The 26,873-nt window shown below is 39.3% G+C and overlaps 2 non-coding genes across 2 annotated transcripts; both read left to right on the top strand.

Moving 5' to 3' along the window:
• Positions 1-11,615: 11,615 nt before the first annotated feature.
• On the top strand, positions 11,616-11,722 carry LOC120250793. The gene has a single exon (XR_005533130.1). It is a non-coding gene; the product is annotated as a small nucleolar RNA R71 (small nucleolar RNA).
• Positions 11,723-21,733: 10,011 nt separating this feature from the next.
• Positions 21,734-21,840, top strand: LOC120251015. The gene has a single exon (XR_005533340.1). It is a non-coding gene; the product is annotated as a small nucleolar RNA R71 (small nucleolar RNA).
• The last annotated feature ends 5,033 nt before the right edge of the window (positions 21,841-26,873 follow it).

The raw sequence follows: 26,873 nt of genomic DNA, 5'->3' as shown, positions 1-26,873 counted from the left end.
ACCAACAAAATCTCATTTAAGAAAGATAGAATATATAAACATATAAATATTAGTAATATTTCAATAGAGTCATGCTTAAAAATCCCACTCACAAAAATTGATGATTATATTTTATCATCTAGAAGATTTTGACATCATTGAGAATGGGGATCCTTTGAGATTATGTTGGTGTGTGAGGACTAGTAAATTGGTGCATAATTTTCATCTCTAATACACGTGTTGTTGCATATATAAATAAGCATAATATACAAACTTCATTGATTGTCCAAGTGCTATAACTTTAATTCTGTTATAATTTAAAATTTATCAGAAGAAATACCATTTCAAGGTTATGACTATTCAGGTTGAGATTTTTGTGTTCTAAGGTTATTGCTTCGTATGATAAAGACTTTTATGTTTCAGCATGTAATAGTTTTTTATTTGACTATGTTTATTTATTTATGTAGGAGAACTCATGATTCAAGGATTAGGAGGTTTGAAAATTAGGAGCTACAAGATGGTTCTTCGTTTTTGTGTACTTTAAAATTGTAAATCTCAACAATTGTAATAGAGATAGATAAGATGGTGCTAAGTTCTTTTTATGGTGTACTTATAAAATACATTTTCCTTGTGATGAAAATGATTTGTCAATTAAAGTAAATGAAAATGAAGTTATAATACTTATGATTATTTTTCAAGATTTATTTGTAGCTCAAAAGTTTTATTTTTATGATTATCATAAGAATTTATTAAATTAAATCTAGTTAAGAGGCAGGTTTTGTGAGGTGGTTATAATTGTCTCTAAACCCTCAAATTATTGAGGTGGTTATAACCTCTTCTAAAACACTAAAAGTATAAGTATTATTTAAAAAAATTTAATTTTAGAGGTGCTTATAACCGTCTCTAAAGGTAGTCTGAGTAATATTTAAACATTTGAGGTGGTAGAGGTGGTTATAATTGCCTCTAAAGGTAGTATGAGTAGTATTTAAACAGTTGAGGTGGTAGAGGAGGTTAGAATCACCTGTAAAACTATGAGTAGTTTAAGGTGGTAGAGGCTGTTGGAACAGCCTCTAAATTAGTTGCTAGAAACTGCTTCCATAGCTAAAAGTTAACCCAACAGTTGTTGTAAACCGTTTCTAAATCATAGAGCTAGCTATATACGAGGTGGTTTAGAGGCTGGTGGAAAAAACAACACTAAACCTATAGGGGTGGTTAGGATCTAAAAATTTCCTCTAAAACTGTTTTTTAGTGTAGTGACATCCACCACTTCAATCTTTATTGTATAATAACCAATGTGATCCTACTTTTTCTTGGTTCTCTTTGTCTAATGTACATTGACTCTTATGATCCCAAATTACAATCTTTTTTAATTGTTTTAAAAGCCATCTTCTTGAACAAGGTAGTGAAAAAGATTTTATCGTCCAACACAGAGTTTAATTCCTCTTTTAAAAACTCAAGCTATATATAAATTCAAGTCTAACATCATTATAAAGTTTAAGGAAATATATAAGGAATTGAGAGAAGCTATAATAATAGGCAATGTTTTTAATTTTACTTAAAGTTTAAAATAGAATAAAATTAAGTATATCTCAGCACCTTCAGAAACTGTAAAAATTATCACCATTAATTGTATTTTAAGAGTTGGTTTTAGTGGAATATTATTTATTCAGTTAAAAATTAAAAACCATCAAAAGAGGAGAGGCAATGATGTAACTCAATAGGATTAGAGGCAGTGTAGAGATCAGTAATATCAGCTCGTCAAAAAATGTCAAAAGTATACTTCTGGTGAGACACCAAGTAACCTTGACGAGAATAAGCAACCTCAAGATTAAGAAACTCGGTGTGTAACCGCTGTTTCCAAGAAAGAACAATATCAACATCATCACAAGTAATAACCATATCGTCAACATAAAGAAGAAGAATAGTGAAGCTTTGAGTGGTCTGCTGAGTAAAAAGAGCATAATCATAAGAGCATTCAGAGAAACCAAGAGTAAGAACCACGTCACAAAACCACTCAAACCATGTACGACGAGCCTGTTAGAGCTCATAGATAGCTTTTCGAAGATGACAGACATGCTGAGAAGGATGGGAGAAACCAAGAGGATGAGTCATATAAACATCCTCAAAAAGATCTCCATGTAAGAAGACATTGGTCATATCTAACTGATGAAGTGGCCAGTGACGAGCAGTAGTAATAGCGAAAAGAAGAAGAACAGTAATCAACTTAGCTACAAGAGCAAATGTCTCCTCATAATCAATGCCATACTCCTAAGTAAAACCACAAGCAACAAGATGTGCTTTGTGGTGCTCAATACTACTATCGGTTCGGTTCTCGACTCGATAGACCCACCGACAGCTGACAGGAGTAACACCAAACAAAAGCGGAATAAGATCCCATGTATGCATGCACTAAAGAGCATCAAGTTCCTCTGTCATAGCCTTTTGCCACTGGGGATGTTTCACCACCTCACAATAAGACTGCGGCTCGAAATGATAGTGAATAGCAGCAAGAAAGGCCTTGAAATCGGGAGAGTATGTAAAGGAGAGAGAAAGTATGTACTGAGCAGGAGGACAACGAGTGTAGTTTGGGTAATGACGAGAGACAACAGAAGAAGGCACAGAAATGGCAGTGGTAGTAGAACTTGGAAGAACTACTAAGGGAAGAGGAGAGGATGCACTAGCAGATGACTAAAGAATGGAAAGATTTAGGAAGGATGAAGTAAAGTAAGGAGTATCTTCAAGAAAGATGACATGAAAGGATATACGAAGATGGTGAGAATGAGGATCATAGCAGCGATAGCCCGGAGCTATAACTGAGAAAATGCACATAGCAGAATGGGGAGAGAGTTTGTTTCGCTCGACGACAGGCAAAAGAACAAAACAAGTACAAACAAAAGTACAAAGATGATCATAAAAGGAAAAGACTGAATAAATACATTCATAAGGTGTTATGCCAAATAGGGTGGAGGTAGGAGTGCGATTGATGAGATAGAAGGAGGTAAGAATGGCCTCAACACAAAAGGATTGAGTTACAAAAGAGGAAAAGAGAAGGGCACGTGCAGTATCCAAGATATGATGATATTTGCTCTCAACGACACCATTCTGAGCAGGTGTGTAAGGACACGATTGTTGAGGAAGAGTAATGTTCGGAAAGATGTAGAGAGATACTTGAGTGCCAAATTAGAGCAAAATATCATAATGCATTTACTAAACTGAGTATATACCATTTGTGCAAATTGAGAGTAAATGGCAAAAACCTCATATCGAGAACGCATTAAATAAAGCCAAGTATAGCACGAGAAATCATCAAGAAAGATATGTAATAGAAGAAACCAACAAGAGATGAGAGGGGAGTAGGGCCCCAAACATCAGAATGAACTAGATCAAAAGTATATTCAGAAATAGATTCTCGTGAAGAGAAAGGAAGAGTAGTGGGTTTAGCCAGTTTACAACATATACATAGATGTGAAGGAAGAGAAGAAACAGAACTAAGAGTACCTAAACTAGTCAATAGTTTCAGGCGAGAACTAGATAGGTGACCGAGGTGGCTATGCCAATGATCAAAAGAATATACAAAAGTGGCAATATCTAAAGATGGAAGAGAAGGTAGATGAAGAGAATCTAGGTGATAGAGGCCGTCAACTCTATACCCGATCCCAATCCTCTAGCCTATAAGATGGTCCTCCATAGTACAAGTAGAGGAAGAAAAGGTAATTTTGAGACCATAATCAATAAGCTGACTAATAAAAGAAAGGTTGAGAGCTAAGACAAGGACATGATGAATGTCAGGAATGTCAAATGAAGTGGACTGAAGATGTCCACACTGCATGACAGGCTGAAGACTCTTATCAACAGTATGAACATTGGAAAAGGTATGAGGCATAGTAATAGAGACTAGGCTAGAGGTATCCACAGTCATATGATAAGTGGCACCATAATCTAAAATCGAGGAGGAGAAAGACATATCATAGTTAACAAACATGGCAGAGGGAATGCAGGAGGGTACAACGCGCTACATAGCATGAATCTGTTCAGTATGTTGAGCAACCTGAGATTAAAGATCAGAAGAGGGAGGAGAATCTGAAGCTGAGACAGAAGCAGCCTGAGAAGAGGAAGTAGTAGATCGAGTTAGAGGGCGAGACTATGATAACTGTTGTTGATCTCGTTGTTGAAGCTTTAGACACTGATTCTTCATATGACCATGATACTTGTAGTAATGACATATAACAGAAGACCTAAAAGAGGTTGATGAAGCAAGAACTGGTGGTATAGAAGAGCCGGAGGATACTTGAGTGGAATACAGAGAGGTCATAGCGAGAACTGTGTCTGGAGAAATAAGCTATGGAGATAATGTGTTGAGACGAGTTTCTTCGGCAACAACACTATGAATGACTTCATCAAATGATGGAAGAGGGTCCCAATTAAGCATATGGTTGTGAACAACCTCAAAATCAAGACGAAGGCGCATCAAAAATTGGAAGGAACATTGTGTTTGGCGAGACTTTGTACGAATTTTGCAATAGGTTCATGTCAAACAAGTAGACCCTTCTAAAGAATCAAGCTGACGCAACAAGGATCGCAGGTCATTGACATACTCCCTAACGGAACACTCACGTTGTTGTACGTGAGTGAGATCCTGTAAAATGGATGATAAGGTCCCCTTTCTTATATTCTGCAAGTGCACGGGTTTGTCAAAGTAATAATCATGGATGAGTGGGTATCGTATCCACAGGGAGTAGGGAATAAAAATACTTAATTCGCTTCTTAACTATGTGAAAAGTGAATAGTGATATATGTGACAATGATTCAATTCTCAAAAGTAAAAACAACAAGTAAGAGAGCATAAGTAAAGGAGAAGGTAAGGCAATCAATAAAGATGGGGTACCCGGATATTGCTCCGCCTAGGACAATCGTTTCAAGTGCAAGAACCCTCTATTATGCTTCCTAATTAATGCAATAGTGAGTCATGGAAATCCTTAATTACATAGTCCCAAATCTAAGGTCAACCATGCCTAACTCTATACATCTCCCGGAGGAGAGATTGGATAACCTCTCAACCTCGCACTCGCATAGAATTGCAATGAGCTCTAGGGATTCCAAGTGATAAATCTCTTCCTAATTATAGACCTAACCCTTTGGTTCAATTGGAAGGTCCCTAACCACAATTAAGCCCTAGATACTAAGATCACTTCTGCGCTTCAGTCCATTGCACCCGCAACTAAGCCCCAGCGGAAGGTTATCCCTTAGACCATTCACTCTATTGCGGCCGCAAAGAACTCGAGGAACGGAATTAGAATCTAATACAGCGGAGGGGAAAGGGGACGCTCCTGTACCTCTCGACTCACCCTCTCAACCCTCTCCAACCTAGCTTTGTCTAACACTCGTGGTGTGTCACTCACTCACAAGGTTACCAACAAGAACTTCCAACCCTAGTGTCACTCTAGGGTAGTATTCAAACAATCAAGCATTAAAGGTTGGAACTCACAATAAACATCAATTAATTGAAAGCATAACAAAGAGATTCAATGAAACACATACATCCTAGGGTTCACAAATACCGGAGTACCAACTAGGGGTTTAGCTCTCCGTGGAGCTAATTACAATCATAGAAATAGAATGTAAAAACAATGAATCCATAGAAAACTCCCTCGATAGTCGTGTCGATGGTCTTGCGGAGAGTCCTCTACTCCTCACAAAGGGTCCTTTGTCCGGCCTAGGATACACCTCGCCAGATCGGTGCCGACGAAAGCTCTCCCAATAACCTTCTTCCAAATGACGTGCGATGTCAGAGCCGTAGAACCTCTCCAAAACCCTAGCCGAAGCCCTCTCTCAATTTGGGGAAAAGATGGAGAAAAGAATGCTGAAATCGGGGCTGAATCGGGGATCCACACGCCCCTATGGACTCCCCTGCGGATTTTTCAGTCGGGCGTGTGGAAATTCCACACGCCCGTGTGGATTCTCTATTCTACAGCTTTCTCGGCCGGCTGTGAACAGTGTTGCTACAGTGTTTTACTACATTGTTGCTACAGTGCTCTGCTACAGCATCCGACCTAAAATACTTCCCGAATCCATACTCTCATCGAGGTAACGCAAACGGGCACACGTTCACGTCATGGATCGCTTTGCTTCTTTAATGATGGAAAAGTTGGTGGAGATCTTGTTCTATATGCATAAGTCAGAATGCTTGAGTATGACTACCCTTGTGCCCCTCCAAATGGTTGTGCAAACTAAAATACGAGGAGGTTGGCACACACTCTAGCATCTCACACCCGACCTATGTCTTCGCGTTTGAACCTTAGCAAGATTTCCTCCAAAATCGGTGCATTCTGATCCACATTAGCTTCTTTCCTGCATAATCGGCCTCACAACCCTACATGCATAAAAGTAACATAAAAACATTCATATTAGTGTAAAAACCCGAGAAAAGTAATGCTTAACATAAGGAAAAAATGCTTCGCATTCATATCGCACAAGCACTTATCAATGGCATATTGACGAGCAAAGCTAGAATGCTCAAACATACACCCCAAATGTTCCCACATTGCATAAGTAGTGGGAAGATGTCCAATTTCCCTACAAATAACAATCTCACAAGACTGACAGATAATGGTAATGGTACTATGATCACTAAGTGTCCATGATGCATCAGGTGTACACAGTTGGGGATGGGCAATTGAAACAATTCTCCCCTGAACTCCGAATGGTTTGTTTGATGGAGCTATATTCATTAAAAGTTGAGTTCTAACAGGTTCTGGAGCACACAAGGCCATCTGATTGCCACATTGACCGTGTCCATGACTATTCGTTACATTCCTCACAAGACAATCTACACGTATACACAAAGGGGTTTAGTGAAGCTCAATAAAAATCAAAAATAAACTTTAGTCTATAAAGATATGGAAATGAGATACAACTCAAAAACAACTCGAAAAATAAAAAGATAAACTAAGAAGGAAGATCCTTTTTGAGTTGTACAAGTCCATAAGCAAATGCGAGAAATAAAAATACGAAAAAAATATCAAAAAATTAAAGTAAAGACGCCTCAAGCGTCGGTGTTAGGTGCTATCTCTGCTACGTCTGCTCGTGGCAATGGTGGTGCTGGGGATGCCAGAGGAGTCGGTGGAGCTCTTGGTCTCATGACAAAAGGAGAAGTCACATCTCGCTCTAGCAGTTGTGGTAGTGTGTCGAGATGGGCCATCACCTCTGTATGGTTCGCGACCTGTGTTGAGCAAACCTCATCCAAATCTGACTATAGCACCCCTACCGCACTCTCGAGCCTTCTCAAAATGAACATGGGCTCGAGAAGGAGAGAAGATATGCACTTGAGGTAGCTCTTGTGTTGTAGGGGTGCCTCTGTGTGCATAGGCTCTGGCTGTGGCTCGAGAGAAGGATGAGACCCCTTTGTTATATTTCCCTCACCCTCGGCTATCTCAGGTGGGGGCATGACCATCACATAGATGACATCTCTGTATCTGCGGATCATCCCCATAAGTCTCATCATCTTTAGGCCGAGGGGAGATGGTATAATCATATTCTATGCCCCCCCTGATCATGTCTAGTAGACACTTCCCGATGATGAGTCTGGTAATGTAGGGGCCTAAGAAGAGAACTCCGACCCTGGCATACTGACCCTGATGTCTCAGGTACTCTGCCACAATGTGGCCAAGGTGGAGTGGCTCGCTCTTCATCATGGAATACGAATAGAGTAGCTCCTGTCGACTGAGGACTCAAGTGTTATCACCACGTCCGTTCACTGACCTACTCAGAACAGTATGGATGTATCGGTATGCTGGCCAAGAAAACGACGTGGCCTTGGAGACCCCCGGCTCATACTGACCATGGCCACACAATGTCCTGTAAGCGCGCTGAGGAGTCAAACTGCTTGGGTAATCAGTCGGTAACTGCTCATACTCCTCACCATTTGTGTAGGCCTCGTTGTACAAGCCAAGTCTGACTGAGAACTGTGTCATGCTCATACTGTGGTACTGACCGAATGCACGGAACTAAATCCCATTAATACTTGAGAAACTGATGTACGAACGGTCAAACTCGAAAGATGCGAGCACCTCTAATGTGAGCATATGGATAGGCGGCTCTCGGATGGACAATAATCTACGACAACTACACACCACAAGTAACTCCTCAACCTTATCAACCATCTTGTCTAATAACTGGATCTCTCTAAGTACGCTCAAGTCAGGTAAACGCGACTGACAGAACTTGAGGTTCCATAAATGCTCGAACTAAACCTGGTTTTGGGAGATCGCAAACTCCATATGCTCATGCTCAAGAGAAGGCCCACGGGGATATTTGCCGGCCGTTTTCTTCAATCTAGGGGCCATATCTGCAAGAATTGAAATTCATCAAATCAAACTTTAAAAATTCAAGCTGCAGGAATCCACACAGTCGTGTGGAAATTCCACACGCCCGTGTGGATCTATGGAGCGTGAAAGCTTCATGGCTAGAACCTCTATCAAACTTGAAAAACAATAGGAAAACTTCTCAAATCATTCGTACAACATTTATATACAAAGTAAACATAAAATATATGTGAAATCGATCAAAATGAGCAAAAGAAATAAGAATTGGCGAAGAAAAGAGAAAGGTAAAGCTTACCAACGAAATGGGAATCAAAAGCTATGAATACACCTGGCAAACTAATTAAAATCCCTCTAAAAAGGCGGCAAGAAGGTCGAGAGAGCATATGGAAGCATTCTTTGAGTGTGGAGACGTTTAAAATGAAAAGACAAAAGTAGACTATAAAGAAAAGTTGCGTCTTTTTAAGTTCTGCACATCCACACGGCCGTGTGGAAATTCCACACGGTCGTGTGACTCCACAGGAAAGCTTCACAGGAGCATCCACACTCCCATGTGTGCTATCGAGATGGCATAAGTTGCATCTGAAGGCATCCACATGGGCATGTGGAAATTCCTTATGCCCATATGCTAGACCCACATGGGCACCCACACGGCCCTGTGGCTTCTCTGTCCTCCCGAGAAAAATTCTAACTGTTCCACACGCCCCTGTGAAAATTCCACACACACGGGCATGTAGATACTCACAGGGGCACTCACATGCCCTTGTGTCTTCTTGGGATGGAGGAGAAGTCTCTACAAAGTTTCACATGGGCATATCAAAATTACCCACGTCCGTGTACCATTCACAGGGTCATCCACAGGAGCAGACATACGCCCTTGTGTCTTCTCGAGATGGAGTCTGAGAACTCTGCAGAGATTCACATGCCCGTGTGGAAATTACCCATGGACGTGTGACCGTCACAAAGCCGTTCATAGGTCCATACACACGCCCCTGTGTCCTCTCGGGATTAGCTATGAACAGAAACACACACTTGTGTGGAAATTCCACATGGCCGTGTTTCTTCTCTAGATGACTTAGAAAAAACTACAGACTCTGCAGAAAAATTTCTGCAACATTCATGCACATACAGAGGCTACAAATACATGGGAAAACTGACCAGAGACTCATTGAAACATGCTCAAACGACCTAAAAACTTTACCAAACACAGTCAAGCACACTAAAGGAACAACAATCTACGAGAAAAACACAGCAATAGTATGTACAAATCAAGACACCAACACTAAAGTTCTTATTCAGACAAAAACTAAACTAAAACCTACAAAAGCAATAAAGACTTGGGTTGCCTCCCAAGAAGCACTTGTTTAATATCACTAAGTATGATGTACCACTCCTTACCTAACGGGGGCTCATAGATGAAGGTTTCCCTCTTACCTATAACTTGAAAACACGATAAACACAATTGTTTGAAGGTAAAAGGGGAGTTATCGAGTTTGTTACCACACAAGGATTCGTCACCCTTACTCCGTGAACGCACATTACCATTAGCATTGGGACACTTCTTGTAATGTCTCCTTGCTCTTTTTAGCTTTTGATCATCCTCTTCATGACTCCCGAGGTAGGTTACAACTTGTCCTCCAGACCAAGTGATAGGACTTCTTCATTCTCCACTTATTGATCTAGAAACCCCTCAAATGGGTCTGGACACATCATTTCCTGCACATATTCATCAACTAACTCATCAGTGGTGTCAATTAAATACAAAGTGTCATCAAAGTCAAAAGAATGTTGCATGGCTTCGGTGAGGCAATATGTCAACTTGTCATCACCAACTCTTAATGTCAACTCCCCACCGTCCATGTCAATGAGAGCCTTGGAAGTGTGTAAGAACAGCCTCTCAAGTATCAATGGAACCTCAGCATCCTCATCAACATCCAACACCACAAAGTCCACAGGAAATATGTACTTGTCAACTTTCACAAGTGCGTCTTCAATAATACTCCTTGGATGTCTAACTGCTCGGTAAGCCAATTGAAGTGTCATCCGAGTGGGCCTAGACTCCCCCAAGACTAACTTCTAAAACAATATATAGGGCATGACATTGATGCTAGCCCCTGAATCCGCCAATGCCTTCTCTTCCCCCAAGTTACCAATATTACATTAAATGATAAAGCTCCTAGGTCTTTCATCTTGTTTGGCATATTCTTTTGTAACACTGTCGAGCATGACGCATCTAAGATCACAGATGCACTCTCCTCCAACTTCCTCTTGTTGGTCAAGTAGTCCTTCAAAAACTTTACATAGCGAGGCATTTGAGATAACGCCTCCACAAATGGGATGTTGATGTGCAACTGCTTGAATTGACCCGAGAACTTCTTGTATTGCTCATCATTTTGGTCATTCTTAAATTTCCAAAGATAAGGAATTCTTGGCTTGTAAGATGTGGGTGTCACCTCCTTCTCTTTGGCTCTCTCTTCAACCTCCATGAGCTCGAGTGAATCAATATTTGTTTCTCACTAGGGAATCTACTCTCAACTTCATGACCACTTCTTAAAGTGATCTCTTTCACATGTTCTCTTGGATTGGTTTCCGTATTGCTAGGCAAACTCCCTTAAGGTCTTTCCAAGAATGACTTCGCAATTTGTCCCACATGGTTCTCCAAGTTGTGCAATGATGCGGTGTGGTTGCGAAGTGTGGCTTCAACCGTTTGAAATCTTATTAGACGATTGAATGAACTTGGTCAAAGCCTTCTCTAAATTGGTTATCTGGTTCTCCAATCCTGAAACTCGAACTACATGTTGTGGGCTTGTTGTTGTTATTGGAAACCCGGTGGTACCATAGCCTTCTATTGCCCTTGATTACTCCAAGAAACGTTTGGGTGGCTCCTCTACCCCGGATTGTAGGTGTTGCAATACGGATTTCCTTGACCTATTATTGAATTACCTACAGAATTAACCTTTTCCATGGAAGTGGTACCAAGAATTGAAATCGGGCAATCAGATGGAGCATGTCCTCGCCCACACCGAGTGCAACTCATCACTACCACCCCTCTAGGAGAAGTTAGAGTGTCTAACTTCTTGCTCAATGATTCAACTTGGACTGCTAATGATGTGACTGCATCAATCTCATAAAGTTTGGCTATCTTCTTTCTATCTCGTGTGATCCACTGATAACTATTCATAGCCATTTCTTCAATAAGATGTTGGGCTTCTTTAGGGAGTCTTACTTCCTAAGGTACCTCCTACTGCAACATCAAGTAATTGCTTTGTGCTTGGGTTCAAACCATTTTAGAAGGTTTGGATGATCATCCACTCAGGGAACCCATGCTGAGGACATTTCCGCAGGAGATCCTTGAACCTATCCTATGTCTCAAAAAGAAACTCCAATTCCGTTTGCATAAAAGAAGATATCTCATTCCTAAGCTTCACAGATTTTCCAGAAGGGAAATATCTCACAAGAAAAGCTTCTACCATCTCCTCCCATCTAGTGATCGATGCTTAAGGTAATGAATGTAGCCATTGCTTTACTCTCCCTTTCAAGGAAAATGAGAGGCCCTCAACTTGATAGCATCATCCATGACACCATTAATCTTCAACATGTCGCACACTTCCAAGAAGTTCTCAATGTGATTGTTTGGATCCTCATCGGCCAAACCATTTAACTACACCGACTGCTGTAACATTTGGATGAAGCCTGACTTGAGCTCAAAACTCTGAGCTGTGGTTGGTGGCCGCACAATACTAGATTGTGTGTCGAGAACTGCGAGTCTGGCATAATCTGAGAGTGTCCTCTACTATTCATGTTGTTCTGTCATATTATCAGATCCTTCACCTTCTATCTCAGCTTGATTTGACTCTTCTTGTACAGGTTCCTTTCCCTGTCTTTGACTTCTTCTTCCAATATCCGGATCACCTTTAACTAATATCGAAAGGTTTCCTCTGGTCATAACCTAGAGCTGTAACTAAAGAAAGAAAAACAAATCAAAACGATGGAAGAGTAAGAAAGTGTGAAATAGAACAAGTGATGAAGAACTAAAATAGCAATGTGCATATACAAGTATTATTATTACTCTAACAGGTTAGTTTATTAATATATGAAGTTTGTTTTCCAATGATAATAGACAATTCAAATGAGGTTATCTTTCTCAATGACATTTAGTTTGTTTCTATTATTCAAAAAATGTTATAATAATCAAAAATTAAAAATCCTCATGACAATTGTAAAAATAAAATATGTTCTGAATATTAACTTATCTTGTTCGAAAAGAAAAACAAAAGAAAAAAATGAATGAAAATAATCTGCTCCGAGTTGTATATCTATATGCCACTAGTTTAAAGGCAATATTTGTCCACTACAATTTGCCTTTTGCGATACAATGAAGCCTTAAGAATGTGAATGATTATAAACTAATCCATGAATATATATTTGATAAAGTTAATGTAATTTGTTTGTGTCTCTACAGATAGTTGCAATTGTTTACAAATTGTTGCTACCATTTATGTATAGTTGCACCCCTTTCAAACCAATCAGAAACAAGATAGAATTTCTTAATTATAAACCCAAGACTTCTTTGTTTATCATCTTTGTCAAAATAAAAATTATGAAATCTATATGAATAAATATTGGTACCTTGCTATTTAAACCAAGACTTAGTGAAAGATCAACACAACAAGTCCGAATAAAATGTTAGATAGTACGTTGAACCAATTATTCTTATTAACAAACTGTAGAAATGTCCACACACATAACTTACTACATCATTACACATTAAGAGGTTGTTTGGTTTATAGAATCTTATATTACCATCCAGAATAGGATTACTCGGATTGTGATTCCCAAGTCATATTAATGAAAATATGTACAATTTTTGTTTGGTTGAGAAGGCAATAATATGGATAGAATATAACACTACTATGTTTGATTAGTCAGAAATCTTATATTACCAAGTTTCTTTTACTAAAAACCCTTAACTAATATATGCCAAACATATAAAAGTTCATAACATTTTGATGTAAATATCAAAGTTGGTTAATAATAAATATTAATTAAATCAAGATTAATTATTTTAAATAAAAATAATTTTTTTTCTCCAACAAACTATCCGAAAAAAATATTCTTAATCTCAAATGCAAGCAAATATTTTGATAAATAAATGTTAATATAAAAAATACATGTAGAAAGAAAAAACATGTGTATTTTTGAATTTTTAAAAAGTTTATGCTTTTGATATTTTATTAAATTTGAAGGGTATAATGAGAACAAGTTTACATTCCGTCAGAATATTGCATTATCACCTCTTGAGCTGGTAAACCCAAGTTATTCTATTCCAGGATTGTACCACCTTAAGCAACCAAACAAAATAATATTACTTTATCTAGTCCAGATTCCAAGGATATATAATACTCCCTCCGTTCTTTTTTTCTGTTGTGATTAACCGAATCTCACATACCAAGAAATTAGTTATTTCACAGAGTTTTATAAAAAAGTAGTTATCTTTCCAAAATTACCCCTAATTTATATCTTCACATTTCTTTTTCATATTTAATTTCAACAAGAGAATTGAATATAGTGTTAATGGTAATTTTGGAAAAAAAATTATAAATGCTTCTTGATGTTAGAAAAAGACAAATAAAAGGAAACGAAGGAAGTATTATAGTACCTCCCAACCAAACGCCACCTGAGAGTTGTAAACTCACCCTTCTTTCCAATACAAGTACCAAGCAATACACAACCTTGGGATGGAATAAATATTGGTATAATGCTTACAACAACATTAATGATGTACTTTGACTCACCCCTTGCGGTGTGCACCGCAAGTGCACGGGTTATCGAACTAATAAAGTACCCCGGTGAGTGGGTAGTCGTATACACAGGGAATAGTGCACGAAAACACAATAATTGCTACTTAACTATAGTGAGAACGATTGAGGAGTTGTGTGAACAATATAAATGCAAATAAAATTAAAAAGAAAAAAGAAAAGAAGCACAATAGGGATAAGGAAAAGTAATCGATAGAGAGATGGGGCACCCGAACATTGCTCACACTAGGACTATTATTTCAAGTGCAAGAGTAATCATTATGCCTCCTAACTGATGCTTAATGAGTCGTGGACATCCAAAGACACATGGTTCCAAACCTAAGGTCAACTGTGACTAACCGTATACTATGCCCCGGCGGAAATGGATACTCTCGACGCCTCACACTGTGTGGCATTGCAAGAAGCTCTAGGGACTCCAAGTGGTAAACCCTATTCTCTAAAATAGATCTAACCCTTTGGTCCAGGCGAAAGACCTCTACTCACGATTAAGCCCCAGCACTAAATATTACTTCAGCACTTCACTCTGATGCTTACGCAACTAAGCCTCAGTGGAGTTTGTCTTTTAGCATTTCACTCTATCATGACCGTAAAAAACTCTTGGAACATAAAGGTAGGATAAACCACATCGGAAGGGAAAGGGGACATTCCGCTACCTCTGGACTCACCCTCTCGACCCTCTCTAACCTCGTTTTGTCTAATCCTAATGGAGTGTCACTCATCCACAAGGATTACCAAGATCGATTCTCAACCCTAGTGTCACTCTAAGGGAAAATCAATACAACAAGCATTCAAGGATGAAACTCAATTAAAACATCAATTAAAGAAGCATAATAAAGGTCAATGAAAGAAAATCATCCTAGGGTTTACAAGTCCAAGCACCAACTAGGGGTTTAGCTCTCTATGGAGTAATACACAATCAACAATGAATTCGATAGTAAAAACATGTAATCCATAGATAAAACTCACTTGTAGTCCGTATCGATGGTCTTGTGGAGCCGCCTCATCTTCTCCAAAGGTTCCCTTGTCAAGCCTAGGGCACATCTCGCCGAATTGGTGCTGACAAAAACTCCCCCAATAACTCTCCTCCAAAAGAGCGTGATGTCGAAGGCTGTAGAACCACCCCAAAAACCTAGGCAAAGCCTCTCTAAACCCTAGCCGCGAGCGCCAACAAAGATAGACAAAAGATGGGGAAAAGATCCTTCAATAGCTCTCAAAACGCGGTATTTATAGGGGGCTGGAATTGGGCATCCACACGGGTGTGTGGGAATTCCACAGGCCCGTGGGAATTTTCAGGTCTTCATTTCCTGCACACTGTGAACAATAACTGCTGCAGTGATTTTGGTGCGTTATTTTTACTACAGTAAACTGCTACAATACTTCACCGAAATGCTCACAAATCCACTTTTTTCATCGAGGCCACATAAATGGGCACACATCCATGCGGTAATATTGCATAAGTCGGAATATATAAATGTAACTGCCTTTGTGCCCCTCCTCTTTATGTATTCACTTGAGCACAATGGATGTTGGCACACACCCACATGTCTTTGAGCACAACTTGTGTCTTCATGTTTGTTCAACCCAAGAATTTCATCAACAATTGCATCCATGATCTACTTTTGCTTTCTTTCATTCAACTTTGTCTCCACAACCCTACATGCACAAAAGAACACAAATACACACTAATAAGAAATAAAATCTGATAAAAGTGATGCTCAATGTAAGAAAAGAATACTTCGTATTACTTATACACAAGCACTTGCCAAACTCATCCACACTTAAGCTTTTGCCTATCCTCAAGCAAGAATAAAACATTAAAGCATCCAAGAAGGAAAATTGAAAGTTCTTGGCCATAGGTTCACCAAAAGTATGCAAAAGAAGCATTTTAAAATATTCCAACACCGAATAGGAGAAATCATTGCTCTACCTAAAAACATGAATAAAAATGGACAACAAACCCAATATCGTGTAGCGTGTGTAAACTCACACAAGTCAACCCAACATGTACTCCTCAAAGCTCTAATTGAGAGGGACTTATTTATGTACAAAAAGAAAAAGAGAAGGTAGTAGCTTTATATATCCTCTAAGGCAACCCTTTCCTAGGCAGCCGCCAAGGTGGCTTTCACACTTTTAAGGTAGTAGCTCTTTCTACCGGGGTAGTAGCTTTCATTCATCCCATGAGATAGCTCTTTCTCTCATTAAGTCATAACTACTATCCAACTTATGAGAGTAGCTTCATAATTCATACGTGGTAGCTCTTTCCACCCCCAATGCACAAACAAACAAACCCATATCTTTTTTTTTTTCTTTTTCAATGCATTCATCCATTTTTTCAGAAATGAAAACAAGAAATAACCTAAAAATAGTCCCTTAAACGTCGAATTTGAGTTTCCACAAGGTTTTGTGAATGAGTAGTGCAACAAGTGTTAACCGGGTAAAAATTCCTAAAAATTCAAGTAAAAATTAGAGCATGATTCAATGTTAAAAATTCTCCTAAACATAAGAATACAACCGTTGCAACTGAGGTGAACTGTCATTAGCTACATGAGCAAGAACAATGAAAGCATGAGTATAAAACATGTGTAATGTGAACTCCCCCCATACTTAAGATGTATATTGCCCTCAATATACGCATGCAATTGAAACAATGTGTGGAGATGGGCAATTGAAACAATTCTCCCCTAAACTCCGAATGGTTTGTTTGATGGAGCTATATTCATTAAAAGTTGAGTTCTAACAGGTTGTGGAGCACACAAGGCCATCTGATTGCCACATTGACCGTGTCCATGACTATTCGTTACATTCCTCACAAGACAATCTACACGTATACACAAAGGGGTTTAGTGAAGCTCAATAAAATCAAAATAAACTTTAGTCTATAAAGATATGGAAATGAGATACAACTCAAAACAACTGAAAATAAAAGATAAACTAAGAAGGAAGATCCTTTCTGAGTTGTACAAGTCCATAAGCAAATGCAGAAATAAAATACGAAAAATATCAAAAAATTAAAGTAAAGACGCCTCAAGCGTCGGTGTTAGGTGCTATCTCTGCTACGTCTGCTCATGGCAATGGTGGTGCTGGGGATGCCAGAGGAGTCGGTGGAGCTCTTGGTCTCATGACAAAAGGAGAAGTCACATCTCGCTCTAGCAGTTGTGGTAGTGTGTCGAGATGGGCCATCACCTCTGTATGGTTTGCGACCTGTGTTGAGCAAACCTCAGCCAAATCTGACTATAGCACCCCTACCGCACTCTCGAGCCTTCTCAAAATGAACATGGGCTCGAGAAGGAGAGAAGATATGCACTTGAGGTAGCTCTTGTGTTGTAGGGGTGCCTCTGTGTCCATAGGCTCTGGCTGTGGCTCGAGAGAAGGATGAGACCCCTTTGTTATATTTCCCTCACCCTCGGCTATCTCAGGTGGGGGCATGACCATCACATAGATGACATCTCTGTATCTGCGGATCATCCCCATAAGTCTCATCATCTCTAGGCCGAGGGGAGATGGTATAATCATCTTCTCAGCCCCCCTGATCACATCTAGTAGACACTTCCCGATGATGAGTCTGGTAATGTAGGGGCCTAAGAAGAGAACTCCGACCCTGGCATACTGACCCTGATGTCTCAGGTACTCTGCCATAATGTGGCCAAGGTGGAGTGGCTCGCTCTTCATCATGGAATACGAATAGAGTAGCTCCTGTCGACTGAGGACTCAAGTGTTATCACCACGTCCGTTCACTGACCTACTCAGAACTGTATGGATGTATCGGTATGCCGGCCAAGGAAAGGACGTGGCCTTGGAGACCCCCGGCTCATACTGACCATTGCCACACAATGTCCTGTAAGCGCGCTGAGGAGTCAAACTGCTTGGGAAATCAGTCGGTAACTACTCATACTCCTTACCATTTGTGTAGGCCTCGTTGTACAAGCCAAGTCTGACTGAGAACTGTGTGATGCTCATACTGTGGTACTGACCGAATGCACGGAACTAAATCCCATTAATACTTGAGAAACTTATGTACGAACGGTCAAACTCAAAAGATGCGAGCACCTCTAATGTGAGCATATGGATAGGCGGCTCTCGGATGGACAATAATCTACGCCAACTACCCACCACAAGTAACTCCTCAACTTTATCAACCATCTTGTCTAATAACTGGATCTCGCTAAGTACGCTCAAGTCAGGTAAACGCGACTTACAGAACTTGAGGTTCGATAAATGCTCGAACTAAACCTGGTTTTGGGAGATCGCAAACTCCATATGCTCATGCTCAAGAGAAGGCCCACGGGGATATTTGCAGGCCGTTTTCTTCAATCTAGGGGCCATATCTGCAAGAATTGAAATTCATCAAATCAAACTTTAAAAATTCAAGCTGCAGGAATCCACACAGTCGTGTGGAAATTCCACACGCCCGTGTGGATCTATGGAGCGTGAAAGCTTCATGGCTAGAACCTCTATCAAACTTGAAAAACAATAGGAAAACTTCTCAAATCATTCATACAACATTTATATACAAAGTAAACATAAAATATATGTGAAATCGATCAAAATGAGCAAAAGAAATAAGAATTGGCGAAGAAAAGAGAAAGGTAAAGCTTACCAACGAAATGGGAATCAAAAGCTATGAATACGGCTGGCAAACTAACTAAAATCCCTCTAAAAAGGCGGCAAGAAGGTCGAGAGAGCATATGGAAGCATTCTTTGAGTGTGGAGACGTTTAAAATGAAAAGACAAAAGTGGACTATAAAGAAAAGTTGCGTCTTTTTAAGTTCTGCACATCCACACGGCCGTGTGGAAATTCCACACGGTCGTGTGACTCCACAGGAAAGCTTCACAGGAGCATCCACACTCCCATGTGTGCTATCGAGATGGCATAAGTTGCATCTGAAGGCATCCACATGGGCATGTGGAAATTCCTTATGCCCATATGCTAGACCCACATGGGCACCCACACGGCCCTGTGGCTTCTCTGTCCTCCCGAGAAAAATTCTAAGTGTTCCACACGCCCCTGTGAAAATTCCACACACACGGGCATGTAGATACTCACAGGGGCACTCACATGCCCTTGTGTCTTCTTGGGATGGAGGAGAAGTCTCTACAAAGTTTCACATGGGCATATCAAAATTACCCACGTCCGTGTGCCATTCACAGGGTCATCCACAGGAGCAGACATACGCCCTTGTGTCTTCTCGAGATGGAGTCTGAGAACTCTGCAGAGATTCACATGCCCGTGTGGAAATTACCCATGGACGTGTGACCGTCACAAAGCCGTTCATAGGTCCATACACACGCCCCTGTGTCCTCTCGGGATTAGCTATGAACGGAAACACACACTTGTGTGGAAATTCCACACGGCCGTGTTTCTTCTCTAGATGACTTAGAAAAAACTACAGACTCTGCAGAAAAATTTCTGCAACATTCATGCACATACAAAGGCTACAAATACATGGGAAAACTGACCAGAGACTCATTGAAACATGCTCAAACGACCTAAAAACTTTACCAAACACAGTCAAGCACACTAAAGGAACAACAATCTACGAGAAAAACACAGCAATAGTAAGTACAAATCAAGACACCAACACTAAAGTTCTTATTCAGACAAAAACTAAACTAAAACCTACAAAAGCAATAAAGACTTGGGTTGCCTCCCAAGAATCGCTTGTTTAATATCACTAAGCTTGATGTACCACTCCTTACCTAACGGGGGCTCATATATGAAGGTTTCCCTCTTACCTATAACTTGAAAACATGATAAACACAATTGTTTGAAGGTAAAAGGGGAGTTATCGAGTTTGTTACCACACAAGGATTCGTCACCCTTACTCCGTGAACGCACATTACCATTAGCATTGGGACACTTCTTGTAACGTCTCCTTGCTCTTTTTAGCTTTTGATCATCCTCTTCATGACTCCCGAGGTAGGTTACAACTTGTCCTCCAGACCAAGTGATAGGACTTCTTCATTCTCCACTTATTGATCTAGAAACCCCTCAAATGGGTCTGGACACATCATTTCCTGCACATATTCATCAACTAACTCATCAGTGGTGTCAATTAAATACAAAGTGTCATCAAAGTCAAAAGAATGTTGCATGGCTTCGGTGAGGCAGTATGTCAACTTGTCATCACCAACTCTTAATGTCAACTCACCACCGTCCATGTCAATGAGAGCCTTGGAAGTGTGTAAGAACAGCCTCCCAAGTATCAATGGAACCTCAGCATCCTCATCAACATCCAACACCACAAAGTCCACAGGAAATATGTACTTGTCAACTTTCACAAGTGCGTCTTCAATAATACTCCTTGGATGTCTAACTGCTCGGTAAGCCAATTGAAGTGTCATCCGAGTGGGCCTAGACTCCCCCAAGACTAACTTCTAAAACAATATATAGGGCATGACATTGATGCTAGCCCCTGAATCCGCCAATGCCTTCTCTTCCCCCAAGTTACCAATATTACATTAAATGATAAAGCTCCTAGGTCTTTCATCTTGTTTGGCATATTCTTTTGTAACACTGTCGAGCATGACGCATCTAAGATCACAGATGCACTCTCCTCCAACTTCCTCTTGTTGGTCAAGTAGTCCTTCAAAAACTTTACATAGCGAGGCATTTGAGATAACGCCTCCACAAATGGGATGTTGATGTGCAACTGCTTGAATTGACCCGAGAACTTCTTGTATTGCTCATCATTTTGGTCATTCTTAAATTTCCAAAGATAAGGAATTCTTGGCTTGTAAGATGTGGGTGTCACCTCCTTCTCTTTGGCTCTCTCTTCAACCTCCATGAGCTCGAGTGAATCAATATTTGTTTCTCACTAGGGAATCTACTCTCAACTTCATGACCACTTCTTAAAGTGATCGCTTTCACATGTTCTCTTGGATTGGTTTCCGTATTGCTAGGCAAACTCCCTTAAGGTCTTTCCAAGAATGACTTCGCAATTTGTCCCACATGGTTCTCCAAGTTGTGCAATGATGCGGTGTGGTTGCGAAGTGTGGCTTCAACCGTTTGAAATCTTATTAGACGATTGAATGAACTTGGTCAAAGCCTTCTCTAAATTGGTTATCTGGTTCTCCAATCCTGAAACTCGAACTACATGTTGTGGGCTTGTTGTTGTTATTGAAAACCCGGTGGTACCATAGCCTTCTATTGCCCTTGATTACTCCAAGAAACGTTTGGGTGGCTCCTCTACCCCGGATTGTAGGTGTTGCAATACGGATTTCCTTGACCTATTATTGAATTACCTACAGAATTAACCTTTTCCATGGAAGTGGTACCAAGAATTGAAATCGGGCAATCAGATGGAGCATGTCCTCCCCCACACCGAGTGCAACTCATCACTACCACCCCTCTAGGAGAAGTTAGAGTATCTAACTTCTTGCTCAATGATTCAACTTGGACTGCTAATGATATGACTGCATCAATCTCATAAAGTTCGGCTATCTTCTTTCTATCTCGTGTGATCCACTGATAACTATTCATAGCCATTTCTTCAATAAGATGTTGGGCTTCTTTAGGGAGTCTTACTTCCTAAGGTACCTCCTACTGCAGCATTAAGTAATTGCTTTGTGCTTCGGTTCAAACCATTTTAGAAGGTTTGGATGATCATCCACTCAGGGAACCCATGCTGAGGACATTTCCGCAGGAGATCCTTGAACCTATCCTATGTCTCCAAAGGAAACTCCAATTCCGTTTGCATAAAAGAAGATATCTCATTCCTAAGCTTCACAGATTTTCCAGAAGGGAAATATCTCACAAGAAAAGCTTCTACCATCTCCTCCCATGTAGTGATCGATGCTCAAGGTAATGAATGTAGCCATTGCTTTACTCTCCCTTTCAAAGAAAATGAGAGGCCCTCAACTTGATAGCATCATCCATGACACCATTAATCTTCAACATGTCGCACACTTCCAAGAAGTTCTCAATGTGATTGTTTGGATCCTCATCGGCCAAACCATTTAACTACACCGACTGCTGTAACATTTGGATGAAGCCTGACTTGAGCTCAAAACTCTGAGCTGTGGTTGGTGGCCACACAATACTAGATTGTGTGTCGAGAACTGCGAGTCTGGCATAATCTGAGAGTGTCCTCTACTATTCATGTTGTTCTGTCATATTATCAGATCCTTCACCTTCTATCTCAGCTTAATTTGACTCTTCTTGTACAGGTTCCTTTCCCCGTCTTTGACTTCTTCTTCCAATATCCGGATCACCTTTAACTAATATCGAAAGGTTTCCTCAGGTCATAACCTAGAGCTGTAACTAAAGAAAAAAAAAAACAAATCAAAATGATGGAAGAGTAAGAAAGTGTGAAATAGAACAAGTGATGAATAGCTAAAATAGCAATGTGCATATACAAGTATTATTATTACTCTAACAGGTTAGTTTATTAATATATGAAGTTTGTTTTCCAATGATAATAGACAATTCAAATGAGGTTATCTTTCTCAATAACATTTAGTTTGTTTCTATTATTCAAAAAATGTTATAATAATCAAAAATTAAAAATCCTCATGACAATTGTAAAAATAAAATATGTTCTGAATATTAACTTATCTTGTTCGAAAAGAAAAACAAAAGAAAAAAATGAATGAAAATAATCTGCTCCGAGTTGTATATCTATATGCCACTAGTTTAAAGGCAATATTTGTCCACTACAATTTGCCTTTGCGATACAATGAAGCCTTAAGAATGTGAATGATTATAAACTAATCCATGAATATATATTTGATAAAGTTAATGCAATTTGTTTGTGTCTCTACAGATAGTTGCAATTGATAGTCACCAACACCCGGTGGCCTTGGGGGTCTAGTGTGTCATCATCCCACAACAACCAATACAATCAAGTGAAACACAAAAGAAAAGCATAAGTGACACTCCCTAGATGAAATGGTGGAGGAGGAGCTAGAATATATGCCGAATGACGCTTCCCCCGCCAATGGAATGCCGAATGACGCTTCCTCTAGCCGCAGGTCTCCTTCCTTCAAATCGTGGTAAATCTCCTATTGAATGATGTTGCCTTCTTGCCTTGAGAGTCTTGGACCTTGGCCTTGAATTATCTCCTAGCTTCCTTGCCCTTCTTCTCCTTCCCAATGTCCCCCAAAGCCTCTCAAGTGGTCTCCCAAAATAAGCCCAGCAAAAAGCCCTTTGTTCTGCCCTAAAAGTCAGTATTTATACTCCCCACAACATACGGGCCATATAGGGGTCGTATGGGGGTCGGATAGCACTCAAAAACCCTAGATTCATGTTTCATACGGGGTGCATACGGCCCCGTATACTGGGTAGTATGGAAATCTGGGCAGATAACTCCAAATCATTCCGCTACTACAGTGCATACATCCCCCATACTGGGTAGTATGGGGGGTGGTATGAAATTCTTGTTTTCTTATCTTTTCGCCTAAATGATATATTCTTGTTCTCCATGGCTTCCTTATGCCCTACAAAGCAAATATTAAACGATTCAGCGCAAAACAGGCATCAAACCTCACAAAATACATGCAAAGTGAATACGATATATATATAAAACACCTACATTTAGACACTTATCAATATCTCATATAATAAGTCACAGCGCCACTTTGTTTCTTACTTGCTAAAGCTAGTACTAAATTCAGCAGCCATAGTAGAATCTTCTATGCATATTTGTTTCTTGGAACCCCAAGAAATTGCATTTCCTAGTATAAATATCCAACCACTAGTATTTCCATGATTTTCTTGATTAGCAATCCAACTTGCATCAAAATATCCTTCTAAAACTGAAGGATAACCATTATCATTCAAACCATAGTTCATAGTTTTCTTACGATAATTTAAGACTTTTCTTATAGCATGTCAATGCTTATCACTTAAATTACTTGTGTACCTACTTAATTTTTCAACTATAGATGCTATATCAGGTTAAGTACATGTCTTGCCATACATTAAACAACAGATCACTTTGGCATATTACAATTGTGACATTGGTTTTCCTATGTTCTTGATCTATTGGACAAATGGAGTTGATGCCAGGATACAATTTTCATGATTGAATTTCTTGAGAACTTTCTCAATATAATGAGATCGCATAAGAGTTATTCCATCTTAATTTATTTCTCAATATTTTAATTCCAAGTAGAACCTCAATGTCTCTTATATTCTTTCACAGAAAACTACTTGATAAGAAATTTTTGGTACCCTCAACTTGTTTTAAGTCAAAACAAAAAATTAACATATCATTACCTTATAGATATATTTTGACACTTTTATCTTCATAAAACTTATTATGCACACATTTATCAGATTGATTAATTTAAAATCGTTAGCAATTATAACTTAATCAAATTTTTGCCTTCATTGCTTTCAAGCTTGTTTTAATCCATACAAGGACTTAACCAACGTATACACTTTCTTTTCTTGTCTAGGAATAACAAGCTGTTTAGGTTGTTGAATATGTACTTCTTCCTCCAAATCTCTATTCAAAAATGATGTTGGGACATCCATTTGATGAATAACCATTTTATGACTAGAAGCTAAATTAAAGCTATTAGAATTCTAATAATAGCTATTCTTATCATAAGAGAATATGTATCAAAATAATTAATACCTTGTTTAATTTTTGTAAATCCTTTAGCTACTAATAGAGCTTTAAATTTATCGATGGTCCCATCAAATTTCATTTTCTTCTTAAAAATCCACTTATACACTATTGGTACCTTGGAAGGAGGTTAACCAATTTCAATTATTATTTCCCATGATTTAGTTATCTAATCATTGATTTCCTCTTTAAAGAAGGTTGCATCTTGTGATTTCATTGCTTGCTCAAAGGTTCGAGGATCATTTTTTGAATTATGATAATATGGAATTTAATTACTAACCAAATCTCTTGCTTCCTTTATTAGAAACACAAAGAAATCATGCCAAAGTCTTTTGCTTTTCTAGCTCTTTTACTTTTTCAAGGTTTTATAACCTATTCCTCTTCATTGTTGCCCACAACTTCCTTACCTTTATTTATATTCTGATTTTCTTGTTCTATAATCTCATATTTAGTTTGAGAAATATATTTAAATATATGTTCTTCAAATATAGCATCATGCGACTCGAGAATAGTATTAATTGATATTGAGTCATTTGGCTCTATCACCATAAGCTTATTCGCTTTACTATTATGTGCATATCTAAAGAAAATGCACTCAACACCTTTTTCATCCAATTTCTTTCTTTAAATTCTAATACTTTGGCCACTACTTGACATCCCCAAACTCTTAAATAACTTAGGTTCGGCTTTCTGTTATTTTAGAATTCATATGCAATTTTATTGGTCCTTGACACACCCCTTGCGTGTGTGTACCGCAAATGCACAAGTTGTCAAAATAATAAAGTACCCTGGTGAGTGGGTAGTCATATCCATAAGAAATAGTACTTAGAAACACAAGTATAGCTATTTAACTATAGTGAAAACGATTGGAAGGATGTATGAACAATATCAGTGCAAATAAAAATAAAGAAAAGGAGAAAGAGACGCAATAAAGATAAGGAGAGGTAATCGATAGAAAATGAACACCCTGGCATTGGTTACCATAGAACTATTGTTTCAAGTACAAGGCTCTTCATTATGCCTCCTAACTAATGTCTAATGAGTCATTGAAATCCTAAGACACACGATCCCAAACCTAAGGTCAACCATAACTAACCCTCACACTATGCCTTGGCGGAAAGAGATACTCTCGACGCCTCACATTGTGTGGGGTTGCAAGAAGCTTTAGGGACTCCAAGTGGTAAACCCTATTCCCTAAAAAAGATCTAACTCTTTGGTCCATGCAAAAGACCCCTAGTCATGATTAAGCCCCAGTACTAAAGATTACTTCAACACTTGACTCTGATGCTTGTGCAACTAAGCACCAGTGGAGTTTGTCTCTTAGCACTTCACTCTGTCATGACCACAAAGAACTCTTGGAACGTAAAGGTAGGATAAACCACATCGGAAGGAAAAGGGGACGTTCCGCTAACTCTCAACTCACACTCTTGACCCTTTCCGACCTTGCTTTGTCTAATCCTAATGGAGTGTCACTCATCTACATGGATTACTAAGATGGATTCTCAACTCTAGTAACACTCTAAGAGAAAATTAATACAACAATCATTCAAGGATGGAGCTCAATTAAGACATCAATTAAAGAAGCATAATAAAAGGTCAATGAAATAAAATCATCCTAGGGTTTACAAGTCCAAGCACCCACTAAGGGTTTAGCTCCCCATAGAGCAAGATGCAATCAATAATGAAATCAAAAGTAAAAGCATGCAATCCATAAGTAAAACCCCCTTGTAGTCCATATCGATAGTTTTGTGGAGCTGCCTCATCTTCTCTAAAGGTCCCCTCGTCAAGCCTAGGGCACATCTCGCTGAATCGATGTTGATGAAAGCTCCTCCAATAACTCTCTTCCAAAGGAACGTGATGTCGAAGGTCGTAAAACCACTCCCAAGTCCTAGCCAAAGCCTCTCGAAACCCTAGTCGTGAGCACCTCCAAAGATGTGGAAAAGATGAGAAAAGGATAGGAAGATCATCCCCAAAAAGCCCTCAAGTCGCGGTATTTATAGGCGCTGTAATCTGGCATCCACACGGCCTTGTGGATTTGCAGACTTAAGTTTTCCCGCGCTGTGAACATTAACTGCTACAGTGATTTGCTGCAGTGCTTTGCTTCAATAAATTGCTACAATACTTTACCAAAATGCTCCCGAATCCACACTTTTCATCGAGGCAACATGAATGGACGCATATTTATG

This window comes from Dioscorea cayenensis, chromosome 19 (assembly GCF_009730915.1).
Source record: "Dioscorea cayenensis subsp. rotundata cultivar TDr96_F1 chromosome 19, TDr96_F1_v2_PseudoChromosome.rev07_lg8_w22 25.fasta, whole genome shotgun sequence".
NCBI lineage: Eukaryota > Viridiplantae > Streptophyta > Magnoliopsida > Dioscoreales > Dioscoreaceae > Dioscorea > Dioscorea cayenensis.
Note: the sequence above shows the minus strand (reverse complement) of the source record. Positions and strands in the feature narration are given on the sequence as shown.